This window comes from Synchiropus splendidus, chromosome 12 (genome assembly GCF_027744825.2).
Source record: "Synchiropus splendidus isolate RoL2022-P1 chromosome 12, RoL_Sspl_1.0, whole genome shotgun sequence".
In the NCBI taxonomy this organism is placed as follows: Eukaryota; Metazoa; Chordata; class Actinopteri; order Syngnathiformes; family Callionymidae; genus Synchiropus; species Synchiropus splendidus.
Window position 1 is genome coordinate 10361927 of NC_071345.1, and position 19193 is coordinate 10381119.

Consider the following 19193-nt stretch of genomic DNA (forward strand, 5'->3'; position numbering starts at 1 on the left):
GGAAACTTCATTTACGGAGGGAGGTATGCTTTGGTTTATGTCTCGTTTTTACGAGTGTTTCAGTGCTGCAAACTTTACACTTTAACACTGTACTTTACCGAACATGAAGCTCAAGTGAGAAGCTGGGGTGCGTTTCAGAATATGTTTAACTGTTTGTGCACACTGAAACGTTCCGTAACAAAAAATTACAAAGCTCAGTGGTGGGAAGTAAAGCAATTTCCTCTAACTGCCCAGCAAATTAGGAAATGATGTAAGAACCTAAATGAAGCGTTAAACCGTTAGTCCTGGCTCATACGTGGTGACTACATCCACTTCTAACCCGTTTCATTTGCTATTTAAGCTACATTGGAGGGTATTTTCTCAACCTAAAATACTGGAAAGAAAAATGTTAATTCGGAGAGCTGTATTTGCAGCAGCTCACCTGAGGGTGACGCTATTTGTCTACAGTATGAAACAATGTGCATGTAAAATTAGTTCGAAAAAAAAGTACATAGTAGGACACTACATTTGTCCGGCGTTGGGTGTGGTTTATTTATTTATTTATGTATTTCTTCTTCAGTAAAATGGAATTTTAAGAGCGAGTTTGCTTTAAATGCTTTAGATGTGAACATATTGGTATCTTATTTTACTGTTTTTTTTCCCCCTCTCCAATTGTATCCATCGTACCCATCGATTGTATAAAAATGAAATACATGTATTTGTTTAGCTTTTGTTTGGTAGATTGACATTACAGTGGTACATCGGTTCTCGACGACAATCCATTCCAGAAAGCCGTCCGAGAAGCGATTTGTTCGAAATCTGCATCGATTTTTCCCATTACAATGAATGGAAAAAGAAACAATGCGTTCCAAGCCTTAAAATAGTCTTTTGTAGGAGTGAATGTAGAGTGTCTGCTGCAGGTGCGCTGTTCCTCTATGTGTGTGGCCGCTGCATGTGGGAGGGGTTGCCGAGTGAGTGACGTCTCTCCAGAAGTGAAGAGGTGCCCGGTGCGTGTCCAGCTCTGAATGTGCGCTTCTGTGCAGTTTGGTTGTGACAAAGTCATAAACCAAGTAGCGCTCTGTCCCAGACTCGCCTCATCCCTGTCCCAGCTCCAGCCCACAACAGGACATCAAACCCTGGAGTGGAGGTGTGGAGAGCGAGCACCTCCCCTGTGACACTCTACCACGGTCCAGTGTGGAGACAGGAAAGGTTTTACACCTCAACATGAAGAAAAAACAGTCAGTAAATGTAGCTAACGGGACACGTCTGTATACAGAGGCTGCGTTATACACAATAACAAAGCATGTCGTGGATCAGCTGATCGGTCCACACACGTTATGTTGTTTCCGGCTTTTTTCGGGGGCGTTCGGGTTCTGGATTTTCGTCAGAAGCAAAAAAAATTTTTGTTCGAACTCCGATTTGTTTAAGTCCAGGACGTTCGGAAACCGAGGTACCACTGTATTTTGTTGCGGGCAACCGTCATTCTTAGAAGGTTTCCAGACACATCCAGCTGATAGGAGTTCATGGAATATTCCAGACTCATATGGAGAGAATAAAAAAAAAAAACGCAGACAGAAAGTCTAGAGCCAGATTGGACTGTCTTGTGCAAAACTTTAACAGTGATGGACAGACTGAAGTCCTTTGCCAGAGAGGTTATGCGTCTCAGAAGCTTTAAAAACTTGACTCAAAGGGCTGACACGCTGTTTTAATAAACCACCTTCTGATCACCAGAGCCAGTTTTCACTCCCCTCTGTCAGCTCAAGGCTTCCGAGGTGTTTCTCTCCCGGTGTTCCAGGGCGACCTCTGCTGACCCATAACTCTTACCTCATCACCATGAGACTGTGCTCTGCCCTGGCGGTTCGGCTCAGGTCACATCTGGGACCATCATGAACGAACCGAATGGGCAGAGAACTTCAAAAAAAAAAAAAAAACTTCACAGCTGTGTAGATCAATCTCTTGAGTGACTGTTTTTAACCTCATAAAGACTGAAACATATCGTTAGAAACTGATCGCTTGCTCATGTTTTTTGCGGATGTCGTTTTTTTAAGTACAGACATTTTTCTTCCTGTAGATGGCGCAGTATCATAACATTGCTGGCAATGGTCTGAACTGACTTGGTTTGGCTGAAATATCCAGAAAGAAAAAAAGTAAAATAACACTGTTTTAAAAGGATGTATTTTCTAAAATAAAGTGCTTATGTCGCCAAACATTGGGACGATTTTTTGACTCTCTGTTTTTTTTAATTCGTTCTATTTCTTGTATTTGTATTTTTTTTTTTTCCATTTTTTAAAACCTTTTTTTATTTTTTATTTTACTTTGAAATGTAAGTGGAAAAAATCCTCTCAGTTGTATATTGTAAATAATAATAATAAAAAAAACTAAAATAACAAAAAACAACAACAATTAAGTGGTCTGAACAGGATTTATTTAAATACATAAATATTTCTTGATGTTGATAAATTGCACAGTTTGTATTCATTATTTTTAACACAAACCTTTAAGGCAGAACAGATTAATTAGGTGCTGAAAATGAACTTAAAGTATATTTTTTTCAGTTAGCAAAATGATCTGAATATTAAAAAATATATATAAAATCTGAAGAAGATTTTGAAGTTGTTAGTAGGTTGTGATGAATAGACAAACATATTGTGTACTTGAATTTCTTCTTTCCTTCTTTTTATTTTGACATTACGAGTTCTGTTTATTTGAGTTGGTCTTTATTTCTGCCAAATAACTAAATGTCTTAATAAACATCAGTATTAAGTATCTCACTAGAGGTAATCCAGGTCCAGTCATCTTCAATAGACCCACACCTAACATTGCCACACACACACTCTGCCACCCTCATCTGCAACAGTGATTCACAATATCCAACAATGAGCACAAATCATTCTTCTGACTAGGTGTAGCTGGAGGTTGATGTTCCGACATGCACCTCTTGCTCTGTAATTCACCCACAGATTCCAAGGAAATTTCTCCCCCGGTGCATTATTAAACAGACTAACCCACCATTTGGGCTTCTTTATATAGTGGACACCTGACAGTCGGTGGTTAGGAGACTATTTGTGTTGGTGGTCTGAAAGGTGGAGTTAAAAAAAAGCCTTTATGATCTACATCGTGAGATGCTTTCTGAATGAGGGAACTGTTGTCCAACAGCGACATTTTTCAGCTGCTCATCATGAGCTCTGTCATTTCACCGTCTCATTCTCCACCAGAGCTGCTGCCACTGCGTCATGGATGGGGTGACAGAGAGTGCCGCCACATGAAACACGCAGTCGGGAAATACAGGAAGAGGAACGAGCCACGAAGTCACCACCATCAGTCTGTATCCAGGGCAGGAAACGATAAAAATACCGGCCCTTTAAAAATTCACACTTCTCCTGCCCGGGTCTGAACTTATCTAAGCCAAGGGAGTTGTAATGGAGACAAAAAAAGAGGATTTGAGATGTGCTTAAAAGTGACATTGAATGTGAACACGCACATTTCAGGGACAGGTGAAGGAAGAAGGGTCAAGGCGGCGACATCCTGTCTCCAGGTGTTGACAAAACTGTACATATAAATTACTCCTCCTCCGAGTCGCAGTCGACTCAAAGTGTACTCTTGAAATCTCCATTGCAAGCAAGGGAATTATAAAATAAATTCCTATTGTTCCTGTTGTGATTGTTGTTGCCATAAGGAGGAGTGGGAGGGAAGCTGGCAAGGGACTGTCAGGACTGCAATGCATGTTGGAGAACTCAAAATTTTGTTTTTTCAAAACTCAAAAAATGACTTGGAAACAACTTGTCTTGCTTCCTGGGACTATTTGAACATCAAGGAAAGCACAGAAACGGATTAAACACGAGGACGAGACGCTGGTCCTAACTCAAAATGCCAAAAAATGACGTTTTTTCAAAAGTCAAAAAATAGCTCAAAAACAACTTCTTTGACATCCTTGGACCATCTGAACATCAAGGAACACGACAAAATTGATTTAAGTACAAGTTTAATTTTGGTAAACTAATTATCAAACACCAAAATACATTTGGTCTGAACTTTTTTCTAAAGAATTCAAGGCTATAGCTAGAAGGGCACTTTTTCTGTTGTATGGAGAAAGGTGTAATGCCGTTCATATGCCTGAGCCAACTCTGTGAATCTCTTTACCACGGTGGTCCCCTCTGGCATTTTTAAGCCACTTCCCTGCGAGCATCATCAAGCGATGTAATGGGCCAGATCAAGCCCACGGGCCATACATTAGTGCACCACCTGAGCTGGTAAAAAGGTACAAAATTAAATGAGAGGCTGAAGGCAAACTTACTTATGGGAAGTGACTATGGTTTTTAATCTCATCATCCAATAGTTGAGTCAGAATGACTCCAAAAACTAAAGCATCATTTACGGTTCAGACAGAGCTCAGCACTGCCTCTTGGGCTACTTCTATGATTCTATGATGGAGCTTCAAAAATCTGTTCAAATGCAAAAGGAGCTTTACCTAAAACAAATAGTTGATCAAGAACCTCCTTTACATTTTCAGTTTTTGTCCTATTTCCAAACCCTTGAGCTGCTGGTCCGGGTGGTGGCTGCTGAGTCCAAATTGCGGTTAGGTTGCAGAGGTGTAGCTCCTGGAATCTACCCCACCCTCCTGGCAATACCTTCATCCACCAACCCAACACTATTTATTTATTATTATTTAATAACAATAATAATAACAATAATGATAATATGTAGATATAACAAAGAAAAAACAGTCTGTGTCTACATTTCTCTGGCGGGATGCACAACTTCAGTTCTGTGGGTGACAGACTTCAACTATTATGATGTTTCTTTTTGTTTGTTTTTTTTGTGGAAAACACGTCGAAAACCACCATCATCACAAGTTGTGTTGTTTGTCTTCCACGTTTCAATGTTTCCACTTGGTTTTAAAAAGAGATCTTTATTCTGAAGGTGTGGTGGCTCTCATTTTAATCCATCCTTTCGTGCAGTCAGATGACTTGTGCCTTGGGCGGTCGCCCACATTGCCCATAGCTAAAATACCTGTACCTGGGTAGTGAACTTTTGGCTTTTTATGACTATGCAAACATTCCAATTTAGTTCTCAAATCAAATACCACTTTGACACCCCTTTTGCTGACTCATGAGTCAAGTTCAGGTTGACCCCCATTTTGGCAACCTCAGTCTCAGCCTTCACTGGTTGTCAGTCGACTCATGGGTTTTTCAAATCTAAGTCAAAAAAAAAAAAAAATAACACAAACACACAAGCTGACCCAAGAGTCAGAACACGCTGAATACTCTTGCGCAAATTCAGGGTATGACATTTGAAAAATGTGAATGTCGGAGTGTGCGCACATCTCCATGTTGCTGCATGTGTGTGAGCCCCCGCTTCCCTCCAGCATTCCGCAGAATGTCAGGAGGCATGGGCTACATCGGGAGCGTGACTCAGCAAGGACGGTGATGAAACAGGACAGCTTCCCCAGCAGTGGGCTTGCTCGAACATCAGGCTGGATTCTGAATATTGCATGAAAGGACTGGGTCCGGCCGCATCCCCAGAGGGGCCTGCGGTGCTCTGTCACAACACACACCGACCTGGTTGGAGTCGGACCTCAGTTGATGGAATAGAACGGGCCACGTTCGACTTCAGCTGCTTCTTCAAGAGCTCGTCCTGCTGTATGTCTAAACATTGTTGATCTTTGTGGGGTATTTTTTTTATTGATATTTATGGAACATATTGGTTTAAATTCCATTCCAGGAAAGCCACCTCACACGTGTAAATCTGATAACATGCTCAGACGGTGCTACTGTAAAGGCAAGGAAGCCGACCTCGCCTTTCATGCTGCCTGTTTAAGTAGCGGCTGACCGCACAGTTACATGCTGGACAAAACCCAAAACCACAACCTCTGCTGTGTATAGCACAGAGGAGGGAGGAAAATGTGTGCTTCGCTAGACTATTTGGGATTGCTCATAGGAAATAAAAGGCTTTGAGAATTTTAGAATTAGTGTATTTTTGTGACCTAGATTACATGCTGGGGTCATATTTTTAACACACTGAAGGAAGGAGGGGTCGGAGAGAGAGGGGGAGGGAGAGAGGGCCCACACGCTGAGGGCTCTCTGAATGGTTCGGAAATGTTAAAAGTGAAATGTTCAGGGCACAGCTGACAGTCTGGTTCAGCATCACGGATGAGGCGGAGAGAAAAAAGGGTCAAGCAAACACGGTGGCTGCAATGTAGCGTCAAACATGAGGATTTGTGAAGAGTTAGGCCACAATAGCTTTTTAAGATCAACTTTGCAGTGGTGTGAATGTGACTCACTCTGCGCACAATGGAAACCAGAGCAGCGACACAATGGACAAAAAGAGCTCTGTGATCAGCCCACTGATGAATGTCCAAGAGAAGATGTCATCCGGGCTTAGTGGGCTGGATTTGTCAGGCCGAGCCTGAGGAGTGTGCCTGGACGTTTGTGGAGCGAATTGGTGGGGTGATGTTCGGCGAATGATTGTTAGGGATGACCAACCTCTGAGTTGTTGTGGAGAGTCACTTTCACTGTCTTTTGTTGTGTGTCATGCTGTAACATCAGGGGTGTTAAACTCCATCAAACAAGGGGGCAAAATATCAATACAGTCACCTGCTTGATTTTTTTCAGGAATTTTCCAGATACCTTTTTGACATTTATGCTCTCCACTCGCTATCCTATCAGGGAAAAGCTTGAACCCGTATCTTTATAGGTCATGACATCGACAAACTTTGTAGGTGATCTACTGCTTGGTGCAGTTTGGGGTAGATTTTACTGGGTTAGAATAAAATGACGTGACCAGTTTGACTCATGTGCTCTACACCAACATAAAAACAGAAATGAAACTGAAATATTTTTTGTTGAACATTGACTTTGGGTAGTCTTTCATTATTTTATTTTTTTGCACACATAATATCCAATTATTATGAATAATAAAAGATGTGTGTGTTTGTGCCTCTTTTGCCAGACTTAACACCTACAGCATGTCTCAAGGACAAAGGGCGCTCATCGCTAAAATATTCTTGTTTTTGATGGCTCAATTCATATGGCTTTACATTGGTCTAAAATGTGATGCCTTGAAAAACATAATGCATTCGAATCACTGGAATAATCAACTTTATAATGGCAAAAATATTTTTTTAAATTAAAAGGAAAAAGCGCATTCCTGAAGGACCTAAAGTTGCAGGTTCATTTTACCATGAGCTAATTTGAAATGTGAAAAAGGATGATGAATTAAATGATGAGAAAAATAATGTTTTTTTTTCTCAGTAATTTAAGAATGAAGAAAAATGGTGGTGTGCAAGGAGTAGTGGGGGGTCGATGATGTTTCATGAAACAGTGTCCAAATTTTCAGTGGCCACTAGATGGTGGTCTTGGTTAAGAGGTGATGTGAGGTTTCACTGAGTTAGTTGTTCAAGTCCAAACATTATACAGCAGACAGTGCCATCTGGTGGCCTCTGAAACACAGGACACTGTGCCATGAAGCCTCATCACGAGTGAGCACCACGAGGTGTCGATCTATGCAGGCCCAATGGAGCATTAGAACACCCTGCAATGCGTGCGTCCTTCTCCCATGAAGTCCATTTGTGCACCTCCCAATTGTCACTGTCATCATGGAGCACACAATGGAGGCATAAAATCCTATTTGTCAGTTATGAGCCCCCCATTGTTTTCGTTACGTTACCCCAGGATTACATCAATCGTGCTGGGAAGCGTTTCCACATCACCCGCCCTGCTGGGATTCAGAAACAAAGCACCGTGTCTCCGTATGAGTTTGTGGCATCTAAGCAAGCAGAAATATGTCAGAGAGCCACAGACCCTCTGTGATGTGGCTCGCATGTGTGTGTTCTTACTGAGCTAGCGACTGCAAATAAGCCGTAATGGCTTTAATGATGTTTGAAATGACGTAAGGAGAAGGAGCTCCAGCGTGTGCCAGACTTTTCTTCATGATCCGGGAAGCATCCAGAATCGCAGGCTGAGAACTGGCAATATTGCTAACACACTGATTCATTATCTAAAACAGCAGAGCTCTTGATATCAGCTCCGAGACACGTTCGAACCCATGAGCTGCCAGTGTGCAGCTGACTGGAGCCCAGTGATCAGATCTGGCCACTCTGACTTTCCAACTCTGACTCACGGCTGACAGAAGGTGTTCAAGCAACACCAGAGACACAAAAGTCACAGGTGTTAAGTAAAGTCAAATTTATACGCTCATGTCAAGTCAGCCTCCAGGGAGTGACGGCGGAAACAAGCCAAAACAAACAACCTTCTTATCTCGCTCCAAACCTCCCTCTTTTTTTTCCCCTCTTCTGGATAGTTCCCAAGTCCTGCTGACACAGCTGCTCCTCAGTCAGGTCGATTCTCATGGTGAGGTGAGACGTGGGGCTGCCACAGTGATCGAGGATGGAAAACTCTTCATGCAGGATGAGCTACCTGTATTTATCATGGTCCCCTGCAGTGTTTCCTGCTGATGGTCTGTGGTAACCAATTACTGTGTGCACAGAAATGATGTTGCCATCTCGGAATCATCATGACTTTCATTCACCGTTATTATTATTATTGAACATAATAATAATAATAATTAAAAAAATAATATATGTAGGGGCATTTTTGCTTTGTTTGTCAACCAATTTTACGTATGAAGCAGAAATGGACACAATATAAGATTAAAATGTAAATCACAAAATCAAATATGACAAAATTAAAATAACAAAATTGTTAAAAGATAGGTAAAAAGGTTGTATGTATAATATGGCACACAAGAAGTTGTGTAAAAATTAAAATTAAAATTTTGCTGTGGTCTCTAATGTACATGCACATTTTGACAACAATGACTAAGAGGCCAAATATAATTTTTTTTCATCACCTTTAAATAGCAGGTTTTTCCCCTTGTGAAGGGAATTGAATGGGATAATAACATCACAAATAGCAGAAATATTGCTCTCTTTGAAGTCAGAATATTTTGAATAAATCAAACCAGTGTCTGTACCAAATATCTGATGTTGCTCTACATGAATACAGATTGAAATACAAATATACTATTTAAGTCAATAGTAATTTCATTAATCCTAAGTGACAATGTCAAAGGTTCAACTGTAAAAAAAAGTGTCTAAAATCTAGTTTTGAAATTGGGAAGGTGAAGTTCGCCTGCGGCACCGGCAGAGGTCAACTCTTTAGCCGCGGCTCCATGACAACATTGTTTACTAAAAGTTGCGGTTGAGTCATGCAGATGCAAATGTGAAGCCAGTGTTTTCAAAAAGCTGCAATTTGATTGCTTTAAAACATCATGTTCGTGTGGATGAAATGCAGCACTCACTCCAGATACATCCTCCAAAAACACAGAAACTTTAGGCCTAACATTTAGAGAAGAAACATGAATGGAAAAAGTCATGCTGCTAAATCATCATCACTGAGCAAATGAACTCCAAACTCAAGTCTTGAAGGTCCACCTGGCATGAATTAGACATTGCTACACTGATTTTCTTCTTGAAAATCCCAACAACAGAAAATATGACGAATCCAGTCCGTCACTAAGGAAATGACAAACTCTCAAAAGCAGACTTTTCCACTCTTAGATTTGGGCAGCCAGTCATTATTTGTCAAAGATCTCGAGGTAACTTTCCACTCTCCGTGTCAACAATTTAAGGATTAAGGTGTCAAGGATGTAAATAACCCCGGTTACGTGATCGATGTCCAGCCCAGAGTGTGTGTGTGTTCTGGTTTGTGTCAGTCACTGAACTGGGGCCGGGTCTTCCTGGGAGCAATGAGTCGAAACCAAAGAGGTCTCTGTTTCCTGTTTATAGTGTCTTCATTGTTAATGCTCTGTCCCACGAGACAACACAGAAACCCGGGCCAGATAAAGAGAGGTTAAGAATAACAAGTGGACAAACAGATTTCAAGTCCTGATGGTGTTTTGGTGTCGAGATTATCTCTTATTAGGTCTATCAGCTCAGCTATCTTGCGGCGCTATCTTAAACATGGTGCTACTTACCAACTCCGAAAGTGTCCCTTTTAAGGAGGGCGTTTACGAGGGGCACCTACCAATCACGCATTTTTTTAACCAGCGACATTTGCACCTTACTTTTTGGTCCCAGTTTGAAAGGCTGAAGTTAAAATCCAGGCCTTCTTGACAGCCAAAAGAGTCAATTAAAGGAAATCTTTAACCTTAACTGAGAGAAGACTTTGACCAAAACAGACATTTGACCTCAGAAAACAAGCAGTGGGTGGGAGGTCTGAGGCCAAGATGGTGGTCAGGCTCAGTTTGTCGTTGTTTTGGGGGAATAAAGGTCTCGAACTCAGGCCTCAAGTGTCTACACCGGACCAAGCTTGATAAATGGCTGCGGTCTTCTGTTTAACATAGTCATTTCCCCGATACTGCAACTGAAAAATAACCACACACTTGCATGGTTTTTATTGCTAAAATAGAGTAGTTAAATCTATATTTTTTGAGGACATGTCAAACTGTTACATCAGACGTGTAGCCTGGGGCCACTGATGGCCCTTTGCCTGTGTTTATATGACCCTGCATTAGCATGAAGCGAGCGCGTGTAAAACCTGAATAAGGACGCCTTTTATTTTCTGATATTTGTGTTGTATGTGCACAAAAACAGATCCAGCCAATGAATTTGAATGAGATATTTCTGTTTATTACGCCTGTGTGAAGTCCATCTTATCCATCTAATCCAACCATCTTAACCTTATTTATTGTTGGATAAGACAGGCTTCTGATCATATTGAGTATTCGAATTAGCTGATATTATTTCACACCACTTGTTGGATTTATTTGTATTTCATTTTATTTTATTTAAATTACACAAGTTTTGGCTCTATTTTTTTGCCAACTTTATTTACTTCCTCAACGTTGATTTGTTTTTGGCTATTTTGGTGAAAGATACTAGTTGCAACAAGTTGTGATCTTACACCCAAATACATTTTTTTTTTATTATTATTATCATCACAGCATGCAAATGATTCCAATCTGTTATGTCTCTAGTATTACCTCCTCAATATTAGCATTTCAGTCCACTACTCTTTGTCACATTTGGCTGAAGGGTTGGGGCAGTGATCCTTGTGATGGCCGTGTTAAGGCCATCCTCGGGTCAGAGCGGGGTGTCAAAAGCAGCTGTGTCCAGTTTAACGCGGACTCCTTGATCCAATAAACATGTGCCTTTAGTCGTGGGAGAAGCCCGAGGTTATCACTGGCAGGAGCCAGACTGAGTGTCTGCCAATCCGCGCTTCCCGCTCAATGCTGACTTTGTGGGTCGGCCCTCTCTGTGCACCCCCTCGGGGGGCGCTCGGCCCGCTCTGGAGACTGCTCATTAGGAGCGACTAAAGCTTCCTGCAGGACCCTGACCATACTTCAAACAGCGGCAGGTCCATCCATAGCAATCACGGCAAATTTGGGGTAAAGCCCCTTGTTTGGCGTTTGGCCAGAGGCTGGTGAAAATGTGAATTTCATTACGGCAGATAGCAACGGGGCTCTCTGGTTTGTTTGAAACTTGGGACCACCTCTGGGACCGACAGCCGTGAAATCTTCTGCCAACCACAAAGATCTGACTTACTCTTCTCCTGACAGATGAAGGGAAAAGGTGACACTAGCACAGACAGTAAAAGCTTCAGCGAGAACTGAAATCTTTCCCAACCAGTCAATATCACTATAAAGCAGATGTACAACATACCCCTGAACGTTTGGACAAAGATCATAGACGATTCACTGCTCGACAAAAAGTCAACACCAGGGTGCAAAAGCCTTTTGCCGAGCAGCAAGCTGTTTCTCTTCATCCCATTAACTGGAGCACCATTTGGTGACCACATGGCTCCAACCAAACAGTTGCACAGCCTCATTACTCACCAGCCAAGCTGTGTTGAACAGCGCCTCACCTTTTATAGTCTCAATGCTGTGCGTGATTTTGTTGCCGCACCACATGCTTTAATATAACAATCCTTCACATGCTACATTGATATTTATAGATGTTTTTAATGACATCCTCTGAAACTGCTTTGATACCAAGATTGTGCTGTGAACAGCGTGACACATGTCCACAGTGTTTGTACTCGCTTAAGTATCCACATTTTTGCTTTTTTCAGCCGTTTCAAATCGAATATGATGCATTTCACTTTCATTTTTATCTTGACAAAGCTGAATAGGAGTGCTACAGGAAGTACAGGGAGTGGTTCGCTTACAATGGCGAGCTGCAACTTCTAGATGCTGAGTGACTTGTCAACCAGATAAAAATGAAAACTACCACGTTTATATGGTGTTTATTACCAGACAAAAACAATGATTTATGGTTTATATCAACTTAGTTAGTTCTGGTTTATATTTTTGGACCAATGGGGTGCAGATCTAGACATGGGCCCCGGGAAAATGCCTAGGGCAGCATGGGAAGGGACTCAAGGGAGCTCTGCGTCAAGGGAGGGGAACCAGAAGATGCACATGGTGTTTTCAGTTTGGAAATCAGGTTAGTTTTCACTAACTAGCGTCAGGCCTTACCACTCCGTTCTACTCTAAATGAAACACAGTTTGTCTATCCAGGGTCAAAAATAAAATGGCCGCAGCAATAATACACAACCGCAGTACCGCATTCCTAAAAACGATGAATGGAACTGTGGGTGAAAATATGGCTCACCTGGCAAATAATTCAGTGTACAACTGCCACTGATCACCAAAGCAATACTTATTATTGTGTTTTGTCAGTACTGACTCTGCAGTTGGAAGCTTTTCCAACACATTTCTACACACCTGACTGCTCCATTACCCCCCCCCTTTTGTCCCATGGACTCCACAGATCACCTCCCAACAAGGTATGCCCACTTCACTCTCATGTTTTGGGACAAGATGGGTGATGACAAGTTGTTCATTGTCACCCAGCGACCACCCTGCTGTTCAAAAGGCCTCGCTCCTTCATACGCCGGGGTGCGAACCAGAACCTGTCCCTGCAGGCCGACACTCCTCCGTGGTGAAACGTCTGCACGTCCTGTTTAGCAACACACAAGAAGGAAGGCAGAACTTCCATCGCCGGAGGGGACAATAAGAGCTGTCTCATGGCCACTTTAGCTTGTTCAGCACCTCCTGCAGCGAGGCAGGTGATGAGATCAGGAGGAGGAGAAATCACTACTGAGTCGTAGCACAACTGAAAACAGCTTTATTCGGGAGATCTGAGGGTGAATGACTTTTATTTCACAGCGACCTTGAGGCTCAAACTTCAAACGATCTTTCCCAGGTATAGCTCATTACAGAACCGGTACGCCACCAGGCAACCCGATGCATATGGAAACCATTGAGACTACACCCGATCCATCAACGTGCGCAGTAGAGGAGGAGATGCTATCCACTAAAGCTCTAGGTGTGGATTACTCCAATACATGGGTTGCACCTTTAAATCGCACCACTTGTACGGAGCAGAACAGATAACCTGTTTCCCAGCAAGACCGCAACACTAGTTTGAACTGGTGGCATCCAAGTTCCATAAAGAAAAGGCAATTTCACTGACCAGGCCATTAATGGATTGACAGGCTCTAAAAAAAAAGAAATATCAAGGGTTGTTACATTGGTACGAGTTGATTTTTACGATGTTCGAATACTGAAAAAAAAATGAAAACCAAACCCTCACATGGCCATTGTTCAACATACACACTCTGTCTTTTACCTTCTTCTTTTGGCCTAAACTGCTGTTGTAGCTGGATCATAGCGGTAAGAATCATGTTTCTCACGTGATTTTACAATAGATCCTGGGCAACCTGAAATGGCAACGCACGTAAAGGGCAGCTTTATTTTGTGGCAGTGTTAGAAATATTGCTTTAGTTTATTGAATCTGTCATAGACACTGAACTCATATTCCTGTTTTGTCTCAGAAGGAACCCAGTCAGACAGATAAATAAACTCAATAAATGGATGACACTGAATGAGGATGGGTTTTTTTTCAGTATTTAAGAATGGTGCGTTCTGAGGTCTGGCGACCCGGAGCTAATAAATTAGACACAGGTGTGCAGGGAGAGGGCGGAGCTTCAACAAATCAAATTAACACGACTGCTCCACTGACAAGAAATTTTAATATTCATTTGAATATGATAAAATTGAATAATTAAAAAAGAACAACTCTCGTAAGTCAAATGTGAATCCGCAAACAATCAGATATTGTTCTGACACAGTTTTCCATGTAAAATAAATGTTTCTGTATCAATAAAATGGCGAATCAAATTTGCGTCAAGCTTGTAAATGTTAATAATTCGGTCTTGCTTCTTGCACCATCGAGGCGTTTCTCAGGGTCTTGATATCGGTTCCTTGACATTAAGTGTGAAACCCACTTTTTTTTTATTTTCCTCTTTGAAAAGGAAGAATTTGTAGTCCTGGGATATTAACTTGATTCCGGAGCCACATCTGCTCTGTGCCAGATGTTGGACATTTTCGCTCCGAGCGAACTGCCAGGCTGTTTGGCGGCATCATCGTCATGCAGCTCTTTGAAGTCTGTCTTGATTTGATTCAGCGCTGACTTTTGCAGATCCATCCTTCTTTTAGTAGCTCAAACGGCAGGCAAAAGTAAGGCGAAAAATGTTTAGGAAGCTAACCAGAAGCTCTTATCCAGCAAAAGCTGATGCGGATATAGATGAAAACTCCTGGCTTGTGTTTGTGGGAAGAGGTGTAAACCAACTGCACCCAAGACGTCAGACACCATAAGCAGCTTATTGAACTAAAGAGACATTAATGTTTCAAACTTTTTCATGATGCTGGTGCCTTTAAGAACTGGACTGATGGCTCAGCTCCAACACACTTCTCCACACACCTCCTTCTCTGGAACGTGCTCTTCCATGTGAATCGAAAAAACAACTTTGAACTCTATTGTTTCGCCAGTATGACGGAGATATTGGCATTATTGACAGGAAATATCAGTCACACTCTGATCACAATCATTCAATTCCAGACATCACATGGCTGCCGTTCTGGGAAGACATTAACATTGTTGGAGCAACGTCACCACCGGGCGATATTCCAGACCCCATTCTGTTGAAACAAGACTTCAGCAGCAGAAAACAACTCCATCAGATCTGAGCCCCCAACACTCAACTGTTCTCACCCTTAGACTCATTTTGCATTTTTAGCAAAGCCACACTCACAAGGGAAACAATGGATCTTTCAAAATAACACAAAAAGGGAAGTTAATCTCATCCGAGCAAAGTGTGATATTAAGGTATAATACTAGTAATGTATCTGAAAACGTAATCATTTAACTTAGACATAGGATGAAAATATATGCTGCCACCGTCAGTGAGAGGCTTTTGGTGCAAATCACGTGTCAAGCTCAAGGCCCGTGGGCCAAACCCAGCCCACAAAGTCATTAAATGTGGCCCACAAAGGGCTTTTACCAAAATCTCCTTCAATTCTTTATTTATAATGATGTACCGGGCCTAAAATCAATCTCTTTTCTTTCCTCTGTTTCAGCCTACAGCGTGTCACAAGCTGCATGTTGTTCCTCCGTCACTTGTAAACTCAGAGCAAAAGGTGTCGTAACTGGCTGCAGTGTTGTCATTACGGGGCTAAAGGTCGGCAAAGGGGGCAAGATAAACACACGGCAATGCACATGTGCGGGAGAGGTCAAATATGAAGTCAAAATGTTACACAATTTAGCAACAATGGGATCTATTTGAGGTCTGGTTTATTCAGAAGGGTTGAATAAATGTAGGGAAGTAAATGGTGGGACAATGGAGACTCATTGTGTCAAGAGGTGGAGGTTATGCAAAACGTATGGGATAGCTGGAAGTACATCTCAGGGTAGAGGAACCAAAACAATACGACGTAATTCACATCAGCATAAACAACGCAGTGGCCTTGATGACCACATTTTAAGTTCCTACTGAAAGAGTCAACCTAATAAAAAGGCGACATAAAGTAAGTTAGTCATCTATGTGCTTGTCTGATCGTACCATGGTATGATAACCAATGGGGGCCAACACGTAAGGTCCATGGGGTCTAGTCTGACAACTTATATAGTTCCTTTGGTTACACAAATGCAAGCTCGGCAGGTTTTTTGAAGCAGGCATTTCGTAGAAAAGTAGACATTAAAGGTTTCCACGTGGAGTCCAAACACTAACGGTGTAAGATAATTGTAAACAAATGTACTGTGCTCACCAAAAAAACAAAAACTAGAAAAAAATGATATATAATAAGTCGTAAAATGTGATGATGTCATTCATCCACCGTAGATACTGGCCAACTGTAATAGGAAGCTCCGGTTGTTAGATTAAATAAGTAGGTTGAATCGGTGCATTCATTGATACCGAAAACATCCACATCAGGAACTCATTTCAAACTCAAGGGAACAAACGTGATCCATGAGCGTTTAGGATTAATGGACCACATCAAATTTGAGTGAAGCTACAAGGATGTAACATGCCCATTGTAACTGATGTAAACCTTCTGAAGTCTTCATTGGACCTCGGACCATTACCCCCCCGGCTCTGAAAATAGCCACCACATGGCTCGCCGGGCCGACGGCGGCGGTATAGATGCTCGCAAATGATCCAAGATGTGCTGGAGCAGGACGTTTACGACAGAGTTGGACCTCTGTGGACCTCAGGCTGCAGTGTGTGCTTGTGCTTTGACCTGAATTGTGGAGCAAGTTTTAAGAAAATTGACTTTGTTGTGAAGATTGCTGTGCCTTGGGAAGCGAGGCCAACCAAAGCAAAGTCCAGATCCACAAAGATGTTTCAAGTCAGACTTGGCTGCCTGACTCAGGTAAGTGCAGAGATTAGGAGAACCAGAAAGAAATCTACAAGAAATGTAGCGCATTAATAATGCTTTACATAATAAACCAGCACTATAAAATATATAAACAAAATAACATTTGAGCATGAAATGACAAAGGGATTGCGCCACATGTGGTACCCTCTTTCTGGACTGATATTCAAAGATGACTTGTGCTTCATTCAAGTCACTGACAATACTGAAGACCGGGATTTACACTTTGAAAGCAGGATTACTTAATTCGGCTCCCAGATTATGTGCCGCTCTCGCCCAAATCTCTCTTCCGCACTGAAAATGTTTTTTTTTTCCCCACTCTTTTGACAGCTTGGACACTGATTCCTCACAGACTCAAATCTCTCCTTGGTTTCATCACTGCCCATGCATTTTAGCATCAAAGCGTTGGATTCATTTTGAAATACTCAAGCACTCTTGACTTTTTTTAAGAAGTTTTGAGTTCAATACATACTTTTCATGTGCTTAGAGTAAGATTCAATAAAGCTCAGTAAATTGGGTTTATCAGTGCTTCATCCACGGCAAAGAACATTTGGGCTTCACCCACCAGACTGAGGTCAAATATTGTTTTGAAGTGCAGGTGGCTTCCCCTGCTCTTAGAGATACAACTGTGATGGTTTTCATTTCATCTGACCTCCGAATGTTTTTCTGCTACTGTGGAGAGAAACGAAAACAACTTGCTTGATACGTTGCTAGACAGTTTTGCCTGTTGCCAGGTAAAGAAACGTCATGGTCAAGGTGCCCGATATCAGTTATTTTATCAAGACACTATGCAGCTAGTTTGTGACAGTGGACCGTGACGTTGACCCTGCCGCCTCACTACGTGATCTTTCACAGTTTTCATTGGATTATCACTGGGTGTTAACTGGGTCTTAAACAGCTGACTGGCACCAGGAATTGTGCTCGGCATTAGCCACCTGCTACGCTGGAGGACCAGCCCTTCACCGTGATAAGTGTCTTCCACGGGAGAGAGATGGCGTCAAACAAGGTTGAGGTCTCCTGACAGTGCGTGCACAAGGCTGGGCAGGAAGTGTGGCTTCCGTCACTCGGGTTTGAGAGGGCAAAGGTCAGCCAACGGGGTTCAGTAGATCATGTTGCTACACAGATGTGGCAGCAGAAAGCTATGGCTCCAGTCTGGAGGTGCCCCAAATGTAGCGTGACCGCCGCGCCAGCCATGCAGGACTGGGCCTATTCTCAGAAATGCCATTCCTATACAACACAGAAATGGTTTTGGCCTACATTTGACGGAACGTGCCGGCGAGATAGCCTCGACAAGGGCAACGTATGAATAGATGTCAAACAATAAGGGAGAAAAGTGTATCGCAAGATAAGATAAACAAAAGCGTGGACGATGTTTGGGTCATGTTTGGTGCACGTGAGGCTTTGCATTGGGAGGCTTGTTTACGTTCCTGGTCAAATATTTCTCAGCTTAGGAAGCTCTGTGCTACCTCACGCGCCTGTCGGCTCTGTCAAGACTGATGAGCTTAGGAATGAGAAACAGGTGTGTATGAAATGTTCTGATCTCTCTTTCATCTCCCCTCTAGATGTTTCTTATACCACCAAAAAATAATGCGTCGAAATTGTGTGTCTCTCAGAGGTAGATATTAGCGCGATCCAAACAACCTCCAGGACCCAGGGTCAGTCGAGTATCTAATCTAAATTAAAGTCTTTTGACAAAAAAAAACTTTATTAATTTCATAAAATAAATACTTAAAATAGTCCTTTTATCCTTTCAGCTCCTCTGGATGTGAAGGTGAATATCAGAATCAGAATTTAATTTATTGCCATGGTTAGTGGGGAGCCCACCAACTAGGAAAGTGTTTTGGAATAAAGGGCTGACATAAAATAAAATAAAATAAAATACAATAAAATAACAACAAGGCGGTTCACGAATTGAACAGTCATCAAAACACAAAAATAAACAAAATAAGACGCACGATAATTCCAGGCCAGCGCTCGTCGGCAGCATCTTATATAGATATATATATATATTTTATATAGAGCTGAGCTAAAAGCTAAAGGGCTCTGCTGACTCAAGTGACCAAATGAGCAAGCTTGCAGATGCATGCAGCCAAAATGAGTTTTCACTGCAGGCTGGCTGGACTTTCCCTTGCAGAGTGAGAAGCTCAGTCATTTATCTGAGACTCAGATTAGAGCCACTGCTCCTTCAGGTCACAAAGGCCTGTTGAGGAGGCTCCAGTGTTGTTATTATTTTATTCAATTTCAGATATTTTTGGGCCATTCTATACAAAAAACAGGTACATAAAGGATGCACATTGAATAAAGAAGGATTATTGAGTATATAGATAGTCAACAGTTTTCCAGTCAGACTGAAACTCCTCTCAAATATAGTTTCTGATTCTAATCCAGATGATGACTGTGAAACCAAAGTGTGAAGAGCTGAGTGAAGAGCCATTCATCAACAATAATACTGATTAAGTAGAGCCATCAATCACTGGATTAACAATGAGTAACTGTAT